Below are 16,333 nucleotides of genomic sequence, written 5' to 3' on the forward strand. Positions count from 1 at the left end.
GCCCTGTAACATTCATTCTTTCCTTTTGCCATGGTAATAACATTTTCAAGTGGGCTGATAGCCTCCAAAATAAACACTACATTATATGCCGCAGAAGCTGGAACAGGAGCAACCACCTTGGGACTTCAGGTCAACTTGGTAATGTAGGCTGCTATGGACAGAGCCACAAGATGAAATGAGTCCCTAACAGCATGGAGTGCCATACCCACTCTGGACCAACCTCCAGATTTATATATGAGAGATAAATAAACTTCTATCTTGTTTGATCCTTTGTTATTTCAGATTTTTCTGTCACTCAAACTTATCCAATCTCAGCTAATAAACCTAGGTAAAGGCCATTAACCTCCTTTCCAGATGAGGAAATTGAGGCTCAGAGGTGTTAAATAGTCCAAAGTTTGAAGTGCCCTTTGTCCAATGCCAAAGCCTATGTGCTTTGTATTATACTGCAGCTAAACTACCATATAAATTTAGACAGGTCTATGTAGAATGAATCTTATTACTGCTGCTCTTCATACCTGGGACAGAAAGAATATAGGTTTATCTTACAGTAAGTGTTTGGTAGACCTATTGTATTGCCTGATCCCTAATTAGGAGAGGTCAGACTTCATCACTGAATTTGTATCTATGGTTTAAGTATAGACCTGCCTGACAAAGAGGACGATCTGAATTTATTCAATCTTCTGTGAGCAAATGTCTAATGAGCATCTCTTAACTGCCGGGCACTGTTCTGACACTGAGGAGACAGCAATGAACAAAGAGGCAAAAACTTTTGCCTTCATGGAGCTCATTTTTTCTAGTAGAAGTAGAAAATAAATAAAAGAGTAAAATGATAATATTTTAGATGGCAGTAAGTATTATAAAGAAACCTATATTAAGGAAAGGAGATAAGAAATGGGGAGGGGGAGGAGGGGAGTTTGCATTTTTAATAGAATGGTCAGGGAAGGCCTCACTGAGAAGGTGACATTTGAGCCAGACCTGAAGTAAGTGAAGCAGTGAGCAAGGTGGATACCTGAAGGAACAGCATTTTAGGCAGGGGGAACAGCCAGAACTAATGCCCTGAGATAGGAGTATATCTACTGTGTGTTAGCACAGCACGGAGGCAAGTATTCCTGGAGCAGAACATGAGAGGTAGTTAGAGAGATAATGAGAGGCTAGGTGGCAGAGGGCCTTGTAACTCATTGCAAAGAATTTGGCTTTTACTCTAAATGAGGTGAGAAATAGAGGGTTCTGACCAGAAAAGTGAAATATGACTTTAATGCTAAAAGGATACTTCAGACTGCTGGGTAGAAAACTGAAAGGGCAAGAGTGGGAGCAAGGAGACCCATTAGGTGGCCATTGCTATACTCTAGGTAAGAAATGATGGTGGGTTCTGGTTCCGAGAATGGTAGAGTAACATGTATCAATTAAACCTCTCACAAATAGCAGTTATAAACTCTGAATAAAATGTTTTTTAAGAATTTTAAGGCACTGTCAAGTGATCAGAAGCAGGCAAAAACTGGAGAGAATTCAACCCTTGGAAGAAAGGAATCACACTAAGTGAGATTGTGGGTTTTCACTGGATAGCAGGCTCCAGTCCATGTAACATGGGGCAGCTAGAACTCACTCAGAAAGCAGTCTTACCAATTTGAAGAGACAGATAGAATTTAGAGGCTGTAAGAGCAGCTGGAAATTGAGCAAAGAAGTCTCAGAAAAAAAGATTCCACAGAGTGGGGACCCCAAAATTCTGCATGTAAATTCCATTCAACTCCTTGGTGGACCCCTGAACTGAAAACACCTGGGGTAACAAAAATCCAGAAGAAAACAATAGGAAGAAGACTATAAGAACTGACCAGAAATTTTAACTGCTGCTCACAGAAGGGGAGGCAGAGTTTGGAGTTTAAGTTCAGCCAAGTAAATTGTTTGCTAGAACAAGTGGATAACAGAATCCAAGATTCTCCACAATATACCATCCAAAATGCCCAGTTTGACATCCAAATGACTAGACATGTGAAGAAAGAGAAAAATGTGACCCATGGTCAAGAGAAAAAGCAATCAATAGAAGCTAACCCCAAGATGACCAGATAGTGGAATTAACAAGCAAGACCTTTAAAGCAAGTATTATAAATGTGTTCAATGACTTAAAGAAAAAGGTAGCCATAATTATTGATGAATCTCAACAGAAAAAATGGAAACTATGAAAAAGGTTAAAGTTCTAGAACTGAAAAGTACAATACCACAAATGAAAAATTCACTAGATGGGCTTAACAACAGACTGGAAATAGCAGAAGGAGGAGTCTGTGACCTTCAAGATAGATCAACAGAAATGATCTAATCCACAGAATAGAAAGAAAAAAAAGTTTTTAAAAAATGAATAGAGGGCTTCCCTGGTGGCACAGTGGTTGAGAGTCCACCTGCTGATGCAGGGGACACGGGTTCGTGCCCTGGTCTGGGAGGATCCCACATGCCGCGGAGTGGCTGGGCCCGTGAGCCATGGCCACTGATCCTGTGTGTCCAGAGCCTGTGCTCTGCAACAGGAGAGGCCACAGCAGTGAGAGGCCCGCGTACCGCAAAAAAAAAAAAAGAATAGAGTTAAGTGACCTGTGGAACAACATCAAGTAATATATTATCTGTGTACTTGGAGTTCCAGCAGGGAAACAGAGAGAATATAGAATAGCAGACCTGCACTACTAAAATGACAAGAGAAGAACTGTTTTCAAAATGAAGACAAAGGACACCAGATGGAAATACAGATTTACAGGAACAAATGAAGGGCACCAAAATGGCAAAAATTAAAGATCGCATTTTTCCTCTCTTTATTTTAAAGATTGCTCACTTTTTAAAGCAAAGAATATAATATTATATTATTGTACTATGAGATTTATAACATATGTAGATATAAAATACAGAAGAAGGATAATCCAATTGGATATCAAAATATATAATAAAAGTAATGGAATATAATGCATTCAATAAAATATGTCCCTGAGTTCATACTGATATAAACAAATACATAATACATAAATAAATGGGAGATGGAAAATCTCCTTTTCACAGAATAATGACAACTAATAAATTTAGACGGAATGCTGGAATTTGAAAAGTATCAATGGAAACTAAAACTAGTGGTTGAAAATTTGATGAGTAATAGCATCTTTACATAGTCTTAAAGTTAATTATAATTTAACACTGAAAAACCAGGTAGATACCATTTTAATCAAGTGACCAAAGTTCAGAACAAAATATATGTATGTTTATTTGTGTGTGTGTATCTGTTTGTGTGTGTTATGTTTGTGTGTTTGAGAGAAGGAAGAAAAGAGAGATGAGTGAATGACAAAGAAATTGAAGAAAAATGTAAAACATTGGAAAATCTGGATAATGGGCATATGGGAGCTCTTTATACTATTTTGGCAACTTTTTTACATGTTTGAAATTGTATTGAAATAAAAGGAAATGATGGCATCTTGAACCAGATTGGGGTGGTGCATGTCATAAGAAACAGATTTCTGTTTGAAAGTAGAGTTGGAAGGATTTGATGATGGGTTGGCTGTAGGGTGTGAAAGACGGAGGTACCAAAGATGACCCCAAGATTTGGGACTCAGGCAAGTGGAAGGAAGAAGTAGACATTTACTGAGATAGGAAAAATGTGGGTAGAGAAAGTCTGGGGAGGTGGAAATCAGGAATTTGGTCGGGCACATAATAAGTTTGAGATGCCTATTAGTCAGCCAAGTGGAGCTGTCCAGTAGGGTATTAGAATATATATCCGGAGTTCACGGGAGGGGTCTGGGCTGCAGATATACATTTGGGAGTCATCAGTTTATTTAAAGCCACAAGAGGATGTAGGAATTGACATATCAATAGAAGGCAGAATTCTGGGATACTCCTGATGAAGACCTTCCTGCTTTAATCTATAAACAGCATATAAGTCTACAGTCTAGATTTAGCTATTTGCATACTCATGGTACAATTTAATATGTTCTTCTAATGTATTCATTGAAATTTTATAAAACAAGCATTTATTGAGTATCTTCAGTATGCAAGGCACTGTCTTGATGTGCCTATAAGCATCAACATGTCTAAAAGATTCCACCTAATAATAGGACTTAGTAGGCAGCATAAGCAAACAATCCAGAGTCATGTATCTTATCATGCTGCCTAACTGATCCATAGAAATTTATTGCCCTGATAAATCACAAACATGTTTTAGGTAATATCAAGCACGCTTCTGCAAGAGAAAACACATAACTCTATTTTCTCACCACTTCTGGGAGAGCAGGGGACAACGCTTATCACTGTTTTGTTTACTTATTTTTTAAAAATAAACCTGTTCATGAAAGATTACAGTAAATTGGAGGACACTTAACCCAAACTCCTCTAGAAGTAAGTTTGCTACGTCAAATCAACCCATGACCTCTGTGAGACATTGCCTTCCCAAACTAAGTTATGGAAAAATTCACTCAATTTTTTGGTGGTTTTATCTTCTTTCTTTTTCTTCATATCCTCTTTAATTTTACTGTAAAATAAAACACTAATATAGAAAACTACATGAATTAAATGTATGGCTTACTGAATTACTATAAGGCAAATGTCTCCAAGGTCCTGAAATAGAACTTCACCAGTCACGCCAGAAGCCCTTCAGTGGGTCCCAACCCAACCACAAACCCTCCCTTCCCCATAAGTAACCACTATCCTGACTTAGTCTTCTGTTCTCTATATTTCCTGCAAACTAGGTGAATCCAGAGACAAGGTCAGACTCTGGTTCATCCCCTTGACAAATCTGTAGGTGGTATTATGAAGACTTTGGAGGCACATAACATCTGATTGTCATATTTTGTGTTTTTAGAAACTGCTGACACTTAATACCTACCACAAATTGTGATTTTCTAGTTCTATAAAATTTTTTAATTTATTCATTAGAATATTTTCATAAGGAAACACTCCCCCTCATCCATTAGGAAAGGAGGGATAAATATTTGGTTATTTAGCTCTACTTGCCAGTTTTCAAGATAATTATTTGATTTTCTATCATCTGCCAAAAGTAATAATTACTTTCCATATTTTTGTGAAATCATGGATTAAAGATATTTGATGAATTTCAATCCATTGCAATTATCAATATTAACTCAAAATTTTCCATCTTTGGCTAGTGAGAGCCTCCTCAGGTTGACTCCAGGGTCCTTTAGACACAACCTGAGCAGTGTTTTTCTTTTTGCGGTACGCGGGCCTCTCACTGTTGTGGCCTCTCCCGTTGCGGAGCACAGGCTCTGGACGCTCAGGCTCAGCGGCCATGGCTCACGGGCCCAGCCGCTCCGCGGCATGTGGGATCTTCCCGGACCGGGGCACAAACCCGTGTCCCCTGCATCGGCAGGCGGACTCTCAACCACTGCGCCACTAGGGAAGCCCCCATTTATTTCTTCATTCAATTATTTATATCAGTATGGACTCGCATTCTTTTTTATTATGTAAGTTTCAGGTGTACAGCATTATAGTTCAACACATGTATACGCTACAGAGTGATCACCACCACAACTATAGCTGCCATCCACCACCATACAATTGACCCCCTTTACCCATTTCACCCACCCTCCTACTCCCTTCCCCTCTGATAACCACTAATCTGTTCTCTGTAGCTATGAATTTATTTTGTTTGCTCATTTTTTTGTTTTATTTTTAGATTCCACATATGAGTGAAATCATATGGTATTTGTCTTTCTCCATCTGACTTATTCCACTTAACATAATACCCTCAAGGTCCATCCATGTTATCATGAATGGCAGGATTTCATTCTTTATTATGGGTAAGTAGTATTCCACTTATCCATTCATCCACTGATGGACAAGGACTCATATATTCCTATTTTATAGGTTATAATCCATTACTATCATTATTCATTTTGTTGCTCAAATTGTCCCAGATATGGCCATTGGGAGTGCCTTGAAGTTGGATTTTAAAAAAACTTTGCTAATTTATTAATGTATAAAAAGCAATCTGGGGACTTCCCTGGTGGTCCAATGGTTAAGAATCCATCTTGCAATGCAGGGGATGCCGGTTTGATCCCTGGTTGGGGAACTAAGATCCCACATGCCGCGGGGCAACTAAGCCCGCATGCCGCAACTACAGAGCCCACGCACTCTGGAGCCTGCACGCTGCAACTACAAAGCCCACGTGCTCTGGAGCTGCGTGCCACAACTAGAGAGAAGCCTGCGCGCCGCAAGGAAAGATCCCACGTGCTGCAACTAAGACCCAACGCAGCCAAAAAACAATAAAATAAATAAATAAATATTTTTTTAAAAAGCAATCTAAGTAAAAAAATAAGATAATTTTTCAATCTCCTTCATCATATTGCTGACCCCAAGTCTCTCCCATTTGGGCATTCCAGAGGTGTCCTGCTTCCAGGCTATGAGATTTGGACTTTATTCAGTAGGTGATGATGATGCATCGAAAGAAAGAGAAAGAAAGAAAGAAAGAAAGAAAGAAAGAAAGGAAGGAAGGAAGAAAGGAAGAAAGGAAGAAAGGAAGAAAGGAAGAAAGGAAGGAAGGAAGGAAGGAAGGAAGGAAGGAAGGAAGGAAGGAAAGAAAGAAAGGAAGGAAGGAAGGAAGGAAGGAAGGAAGGAAGGAAGGAAGGAAGGAAGGAATAGAAAAGGCAGGAGCCAGCTGATCAGGACTGCAAATAAGAAAACATGGTTCTGATACAGTCTGAAGTTTGGAGGCTGGAGGCAGGTAAGGCAACAACACTCTAGCAGGACCAGTGAAGACAGGGAGGGCGGGTTATTTTAAGAGAATGGAGGTGCTACTGCTCTGGTGCAAGGAAGAAAGATCTGTGACATCACGTAATACACAGAGGAAATGTGCATGGAGGGCTGACTATATGCCAGGTGCTCTGCTAAGCATCATCTCACCCTCTCTTCCTAAGAAACCTGTGAAGTCAGTACTATCAGCATCCTCACCAAGCATGGCCGCCTCTGATGTTTGGCCCGGCACCCTGGACTTTAGAGCAGCAGATTCAAATAGTCTCTAATGGACCTTGAGCCCTGCATCACTCCCCAGAGACCCAACATTCCACAAGTGTCTGAGTCAGTGTGAAGGTCCCATGACCCAGGGAGGAAAAATATCTGCTGCTTTTAACTTCTGTGGTGGGTTCTGCCTCACCGCCATTCTTGTATTCCCTTCTAAATAGAAAAGGTATTAGAGGCTGGGCAGCCAAAATAATGGGTGCATAATCCAAAATTATAGACAATGATGAAAGGAATATCTTAATGCTTCAGTTATAGAATGCTTGGAATTGTTATGGCTTATAGTGTATATATTTATATACTCCCTTCCAAAGGATTGTACTAATTTCCACTTAGTCTTTGACACTGTGGATTGGTTGATCCAACAGTAAATTTCAATCTCTTCCTCTCTTGCTATTTTCTACTATAGAGGCTGGAAAAACAAAGCACTTGGTTTTCCTGCCACCTTTGCGCTAGTAGTGACTTTGTGATACGATGTGATACAATAGAAGATTACAGGGGAGGATTCTGAAAGTTTTGTTTTTTTAACATTATCCCAGTTTTTTCTTTTTTCTTTTCTTTCTTCCTCCCTCCCTCCCTCCCTCCCTTCCTTCCTTCCTTCCCTCCTCCCTCCCTCCCTCCCTCCCTTCCTTCCTTCCTTCCCTCCTCCCTCCCTCCCTCCCTTCCTTGAATGCAGATGTGGTGTCTGGAGATGCAGCATCCATTTTGCAAAAATGTGGCAGTAAGCATGAGGGAAAGGCCAAGAAAATCAGAGACACTGCCATGACATCAACAGGCTGCTGAACCATCAACAGGCTGTCAGCACCTATTTGTCTCCAGATATCTTCTTCTGTGACAAAATAAACCCTTCTTGGTTTAATTCACTATACAGAGAAACAGAACTAATAAGATGTGTCTATATATAGAAAGAGATTTATTTTAAGGAATTGGTTCACATGATTTATAGGGTTGGCAAGTCCAAAACTGCAGGGTGGGCCAGCGACTGAAGACCCAAGGAAAAGTTGATGCTGCAGTTCAAGTCCAAAGGCCATTTGCTGACAGATGCTTGGGGGAGGTCAGTCTTTGTTCTATTAAAGCCTTCAGTTGATAGGATGAAGCCCACCCACATTATGAAGGGCAATCTGCTTTACTCAAAGTCCACCTGTTTAAATGTTAACCTCATCCAAAAACACCCTCACAGAAACATCCAGGATAATATTTGACCAAATGTCCGAGTACTATGGCCCAGCCAAGTTGACACATAAAATTAACCATCACAGTCACTGTAATTCAGTTTGTGTTACTTGCAGCCAAAAGCATTTCTGATACATAGTGCTATTTGAAATCTATGGGTTGGCCAAAAAGTTCGTTCATGTTTTCCCATAAGACATTATGAAAACCCAGACAAACTTTTTGGCAAACCCAATATGAAACTACTTAGATAGTCCAAACATTTCTCATTCTAGTTCACCTCAGTCATACCACACAAAGTACTTCCCTACTCTGTCTTTATGTATTCTTCATCTCCTACATTCTCAACCAAGATCTATGCATCCATTGTACATGAAAGGCCCTAGTAAACACTGGTAAATATCTACATACTTTTAGATAGATAATTATTTTTTTCAAACTTTTACTCAAATGTTTGTTATGGTATAGACCTATGACCTTTAATACGGTAGCCACTAGCTACGTGTGGTAACTGAGCATTTGAAATGTGGGTGGTTTGAATTGAGCTGTGTGGTAAGTATAAAATATACATTGAATTTTGAGAATTTAATTCAATAAAAAGATATAAAATACCTCAATAACTTTTTTACATTGATTGCATGTTGAAACGATAAGATTTTTGGATATATGGGGTCAAATAAAGTATACTAAATATATGATTAAAATTAATTTTATTTGATTGCTTTTACTTTTTTAATGTGACTACTAGAAAATTTTAAATTACATATGTGAACTGCATTTGTGGCTCACATTATATTTCTAATGGGCAGGGCTGGTATATGCATAGAATTTTCTGAAAAATTTACTGTCATTTTGTAATTTATCAATATTGCATGTACATTTTACTTGGATTTAAAATTTTTATTCAACTATATAAGTTGACTTATTTGTTTTATTATTTTTTAAAAAGGCTAGCTGAAACAGTTCAGAAAAACAAAAATTATAATGAAAAAATCCTATCTGTAATGAAAGGGTTACAAGAGCAGAGAATCAGCACTTTGTGTCCAAAAAGTTTAGCAATTTTCCCAGCTCACTGAATTGTGGGAACTCAGCTTTTCCAGGGAATAAATATGCTATTTTTAACATTTTTATTATACAATTTGTCACAGGCTGTCTCATGAGAGTATCAACAATCAGTTTCAAACAGAATCCAACCACAAATACTTCTCCACATGTGACTTGGAACATCTGTCCTGCTCGAGTACCGTCCATATCAGGAGAGAGCTGGTCTGCCTTTGATTCTTACTCTCCTAAAATCCTTTGTCCTACTTCCCACACTGGACATGAGATAGGGTGAAAACCATCTTCTAAAGAGCCAACCTTAAGCAAGTCCTTCGCTTCCCCTCACTGTAGACTGCAGACTGCAGACCCTTTGTGATGGAGGCAAGTGCTGCACTCCAGGGATATCACTGACTCAGTGATTTATGTGGCATTTTCCCTAATGAGTCAAGATGAAAGCTTTGATCTAGAAAAAAATCCAACCAGCACCTCTTAGCTGAGGAGTTCATCATACCTGCCCTGAGAAGAATGCTTTAAGCAGGAGGTGCCCATTCTTAGGAGACTACACCCTCAGGTAATGAAGAAAAGGCTCATGACTGGAAAAATGAAAAAAGAAAATGTGCTCATTCAGTTAGGGGTGCTGAAGCCAAAAGAGGGTGATCTAGTGGGATGTGGAGAATTATGTAAAGGGAACCCAGGAATCTTACCTCCCCTTTAAACAATATCAGTCTTTTTGAAGTTAGACACTCAGTATTAAAAACTCACTGATGGGGCTTCCCTGGTGGCGCAGTGGTTGAGAGTCCGCCTGCCGATGCAGGGGACACGGGTTCGTGCCCCGGTCTGGGAAGATCCCACATGCCGCGGAGCGGCTGGGCCCGTGAGCCATGGCCGCTGAGCCTGCGCGTCCGGAGCCTGTGCTCTGCAACGGGAGAGGCCACAACAGTGAGAGGCCCGCGTACCACAAAAAAAAAAAAAACACAACAAAAACAACAAAAAACCTCACTGATGTTGTTGGCTATCTAAACAAGTTCCATGGTGAGTGCTTTCCTAAAAGAAAAAAATCTTTGGTGAAGCAAAACTATCCCCAAATTATGTTTTCCAAGTACAGATCTCTATACCAGTTTTTCTTTAAATGAGCGCACACGTAGAAAATTCTAGTTCATAGGAGAGGTAGAGTCTTTGGGATAGCATGTATTTACAAGTAAATGCTTGTTTGACACTTCAGCTCACCCTTATGCAATAGGTAAACACACTACACCTCTCACTACTCCATGACTCACATGAGAAAATACACACTTAGTTGTTCTCAGCAATGATAACAAGACTCACAAGAAAGCATTTGCCTCAGCAGGAAACAGATTTCATTTTTAGGATGGTTATTATCAAAGTAGTTGAAAATATTTAAGCAGACTTGATATGAATAAAAATTTTACTGTAAGATGAAATATATTTGAATGAATATATGCCATTCCTTTTTTAATGTTATTAATATTAGTATGCTTGTTCCTTTTTGCCATACTCATAATTGTATGAAATAAAGGACAGAGAAGATAGCAAAAGATTCAACTTGAGTTAGACTCAAATTAAAGTCACTGCTACAATAACTTTTAAATTCAGTCTTTTAACTGCAATGACAATGTTACATGTAGCGTATGTATATATTTTGTACATAGGGCACAGTTTTTATTTCCAGACTTTTACAGGGAGTATTATATACTTTTTATGTCATTACATAGTCATCATAGTATTCATCTTTGTGAGTATTTAATGGGTGAATGAATAAATGAATGAAAGGGAAGCAATAATGCAGGAAAATAAAAGAAATTCTGCAAAATCAATATAGTATTTTCGGGCTTCCCTGGTGGCGCAGTGGTTGAGAGTCCGCCTGCCGATGCAGGGGACACGGGTTCGTGCCCCGGTCTGGGAAGATCCCACATGCCGCGGAGCGGCTAGCCACGTGAGCCATGGCCACTGAGCCTGTGTGTCTGGAGCCTGTGCTCCACAACGGGAGAGGCCACAACAGTGAGAGGCCCGCATACAGAAAAAAAAAAAAAAAAAAAAAAAAAAAAATATATATATATATATATATATATATATATATATATATATTAGCATTTTCATTGGTAGGATGTTCACACAATATGCCTTTTAATTTTAATGTCTAATGAGAATTCATGCAACTTGTGGAAAAGGTTTACCACCTTATCTAGTTGGTGAATGGTCTTCCACATCAAGAGTGCGACAACCTCTCGTTTGATTTTTCCCTTTGGAAGAAGAAAAGTTTGAGTGACGTTTAGATAGACCACAACCGGGGAAGGAGAACCAGCACTAAGACCTACATTGCAGGGCCGTGATCAAGTTCTTCCTCTTAATAATGATGATGTTGGAGCAATGAGTAGATAAAATATTTACGACTATTTAAAAAAAGCCAGGTTATTAACACTGTAATGCTTCCTCCAACATTTCATTGGGTTTTGCCCATGCTGAAATCCCCTCTAACCACACAGATAGGCTGTATTCCAAGAGTTAATTACGTTCATTGTTAGACACATGAATATCTTTTCCTTTAAAAGTTGTTGTAAAAGATAGTTGGGATCCTATGCTCATATCCAAAGCTTATTCATATTATAATGTGGCTGTAACATTATGTTTGCAATGACATATAGTTGAAAATAATACTATATAATATTAGTCATTAAGAGAGAAAAATAATGAGGTAAAATAAAAAATATTTTCACTGGAAAGCAGCACTTAAGGAAAAGTTTTAACTAGAAAAAGATAAGGAGATAGACTCTTATGTTTACTTTCAAGGATTTTAGAGCTTGATCATACTGGTTTTTTAATGATGTCTACTTTCAGTTGCTTTTTCTTTTATTTAAATGAGGATAATTTGATGCATTTATTAATTGAATGTAAGCTCCAGGAGTCTAGGGACTTGTCAATTTTATTTGTCATTATATCCCAGTACCTAGGATAGTATCTGATATATAGTAGGTGCTCAATAAATACTGCATTCATTCATTCAATAATTCAGCAAATATTCATTGAATGTCTGCCTTGTGCCTGCAAATATATAGAAGCTGGGAATATAATAAAAGAAGTGAGAAAAACCAAAGTCACCACCTTCATGGAGTTATTCTCCTGCAGGGGAGAGAGAAATTCCCAAAAGAATCTCACTAATGAATGTAAACATTCAAAGTAAGCCAAGCTCTAAAGGAAAGTGTTATTTTGCCATGATTAGCACACATTTTTTGGCTCAAAAATGCCACGAAGATGAAGAAGAAATAAAATTCTCCTGAGAAAACTGAGAGGCTAAAGGGCAAGAAGGAAGGAGATTATAAAGAGTATGTGTAAGCAGAAAAGGATAAACTTTCCAGAGATGCAGTGAACCAAGCTGAGAGAACAGAAAGACAGAGATGAAGCACAGCACCCCTAGGAGAAGGTGGGGTAGAAGGAAGGAAGTGTGGGGAGGCGATGTCCTCCGCGGGCAAGAAGCGATACTGTCCAGAGCAGGTCAATGAGAGTGGAGTCGTGGGGAAATGAGGGAGCTAAAATGCCGCGTCATTCAAATACACAAGATGTTTCGTCCTTAGAAAGTTCCTACGTTGTCTTTCTGAAAAGTTAATTTTATGATTTAGATAATAACTTGATTTAATGAGATTATTTTTATAACTGAGCTCTGGCAGACTAAGTGTCAGGAGAAGTGTTAAGGGTATAATAGACACTTTATTAGTTGGTAAGCCATCTAACTCGAACTGCCTCTACACACAGCCATGTTTCCTCCCACTTATCATCCAGCCCAAACCTCCATCCTTAGCCCTGGTAGCTGTGCCTTGCCCGCTGCTCTGTTCAGACTGCTTGGACACATCCCCGTCTCCATGACGTCGTCATCAGTCCTCCTATCTCTCTCACCCTTTTTCCCCATCAGTCTATCAGAATGGCCTAGAGCCAACACACTAGTCCACCCTGCAGAGAGAGATGGAGCATCTTCCTGATGGCATGAAGGGAAGCAACATTTTTCCAGTAGGGAAGGAATTAACAGTGGTGTTTAGGGGGCTGGCATCTGGGACTTTGCATGGTGGAGCATGGTAGTTACAGAGCATGGAATTCTATTTTGTTATTTTGCTTTTTCAAAATTTTAACCCAAGCGTTATGGTCTTTGAGGGACAGAACATATTGTTTTCAAGGGAGGCAGAAATATGCAGGATTATGTTGCAAAATAGTTACAAAAATATATCCAGTACTTCCTGATGAGATGCATCACAGATAAGGCTATCTGCCTATTTGCAAGATGAGGTTAAAGTTCAAAGAAGCAAGTGCATAATGAGGTATTTTTCCTTTTTCTTTCTTTTTTTTTTTTTTTTTGATGTCTACTCATATGCACATGCGCGCGCACACACACCACCTTCAGAGCGGAGGATTCTGAACACCTTCTGTTTTGGAGAAAAATTTAGCCACAAGAGAGACTGAGTCATATGGTTTCAAAGAATAACATACGTTTGATTATTTTAAATATCCATCTGTCAGTCACAAGCACATGGAAATCTTATGACTGTTAGGTCAAGAGAGGCCCCATATCTAAAATTTAAATGCAAATAAGGCTCCCCATGTTGAATACGTGACAGAAATAGAAGGAGGAAGAGTCTATATGTTAGCTTCTTAGCATATAATCCCCAAGGTTTTCAAGGGGAAAAGTAGTAAGCTATTCCCTACAAAACTTCAATGAAGCGTACATTAAACTATGCAGATATAATTATTTCTCTTTACGGTCCAGAGCACCAGCTGTGTAGACTCAAGAGCCACAGTCTGCAGGCTGTCTCTACTCCATTAGCTGTCACTCACACCAAGTGCTGAAGGACATTCTTAAGATGCTGAAACCACCACCCTATTACTCCGTACTTCGGTAGTTGAAAAACTACTTTCAAAACTGCAGCCATTTTTGCTTGTAACATACCTGATCATATTATTCTAATTCTCTCCAGTAACAGAATTATTCTATCTGGGGGCCTAGAAAATAAGAGAGGCAACAGAAAAAGTAATAGCTTACTTTTTTTTTTTTTTAAAGAAACATGTGCTATACAGAATATACCCATGAACAACAAAATCTATCCCCAGTGGAATAATACAAATATGTCTTTCTTAGGCATATTCTGAAAAGTTTAGCATTTTTGTAAATTCTGCCTCTCATCATTTTACTTTTTACATTTCTTTCCGATAACTTGTTTTTGATTTTTCTCTGACTGGAAGTGGCTTCCAACATATCAGCTCCTCAGAAGTGGCAAAGTGCCAGGCTGCCACACTGAAGCAGCGTATGTAGCTCTGGGGCTGTGTCTTTGGAGGGCTGCTGACTACCCTGCGTGTAGGGCTCCTAGGGCCGGGATAAGTACCATATGCAGGTGAAGAAAAGGAGGGTGTCAAACCTCTACTTTTTAAGCGAGGACCAGATGCTGCCGTCATTTTGAAGAGAGTAGACTTCTCCAGATCTGCTTCAGAGGAGAACCAAGGTGGAGATCACAGTCACAGGCTTTATACAGGTGTTCTCTAATCATATCTTCAACTGGAACACAATTTACTGTGGGCCATTTTAATCTTCATCAATTTAATATCAATTTATCAAAAGCATTGACTTTGAGTTACTAATTTGTTAAGAGAAACTTGTGAGCAATCCTCCCCAGATATCTTCAGGGCCACACTCCAATGCCAATAATTTGGGCTTCTGCTTTGCACTTGTCCTGAGGAGGTTTCGAGATGGAGGGATTAGAGAGATTGAGATAACCAAGGAGAATAACAGGGCAAAGTGAGCATTAGTGAAAGGTTTGTCCTAAAAAAAATAAACATGAGCCCAGTGTGTGCTACAGAAGCCCTGGGCTGCGTGTGTTTGTAAACCAGGATTAAGAACTAATGGAGCGGGACTTCCCTGGTGGCACAGTGGTTAAGAATCCGCCTGCCAATGCAGGGAACACGGGTTTGATCCCTGGTCTGGGAAGATCCCACATGCCGTGGAGCAACTAAGGCTGTGCGCCACAACTATTGAGTCTGTGCTCTAGAGCCCATGTGCCACAACTACTGAAGCTGGCGTGCCTAGAGCCTGTGCTCCGCAACAAGAGAAGCCACTGCACCGCAACAAAGAGTAGCCCCTGCTCGCTGCAACTATAGAAAACCCACGCACAGCAACAAAGACCCAACGCTGCCAAAAACAAAACAAACAAAAACAAAACAAATCAAACAAATGGAGCTGACCGACTGTAGAAGGAGCTTCCAATCTGCTCTAAAAGGCTCTTCCTAAAAGATGTCAGGGCCCCCAGAGTCTAAGCAGTGCAAATCTGTACAAACACCCATCTTTACTTTGTTTATCTGAGGTTGCAGGCATTGGCTTACTGCAGCCTCATGGAACTCAGTGTTTCCCTGATCCTTCCTATTAAATAAATGGTGTGTTGCAAGCAGCCACATTGTTCTAAAAAAAAAAAAAAAATGAAGAGCCAAGTCTCATACAGACTTAATATTGTTACTTTACACATGGTCACTATCAAATAAACTTAAAGTAACAATTTCCCCTAAGAGACAAAATACCTAACTGCTCTATGTCTTCTCAGACAGCTGGGGGTATCTGTTCTCTCCTCTTTCCTTTGGGGAAATCAGAAGAGTCTACTATCGACTTGTCTGAAAGAGCCCTGAACCCAAGGAAAGGATCATCTGAGTTAACGTCTGACTCTGCCTGGCACGAAGCACTCTTCCTTGGACAGTTCTATCAGCTCTTCTACAAAAGGCTAAGTCCAGTAGGATTCAAGTAACAATTTCATGGACTTGGGAAGATGCAAATATATTTCTGAAATGGGTGTTCCTGCTGCAGGATAGTTGATACTTATATTAAAGATAAGATTTGTTTTTGGAATATACACCATCTTAATTCGCTTAGAGATAGCTTCTATAACACCAGAAAGAATGAAGACCAGGGGAAGACTTATTTAATTATTCATATAAATGTTACTTTCCAGGATCGCAAGAGAGAAAATTTCTTTCCGAAATATTTGCCTGGGAATTTAGAACAATCCATCTGCTTGTGCCACTTCCTGCCGGTGGGATGGTCTCACAAAGTTATGATACAAAATTATTGGTGGTGGGGAGTGGACAGAGG

Source organism: Delphinus delphis, chromosome 7 (genome assembly GCF_949987515.2).
Source record: "Delphinus delphis chromosome 7, mDelDel1.2, whole genome shotgun sequence".
Taxonomy (NCBI): domain Eukaryota; kingdom Metazoa; phylum Chordata; class Mammalia; order Artiodactyla; family Delphinidae; genus Delphinus; species Delphinus delphis.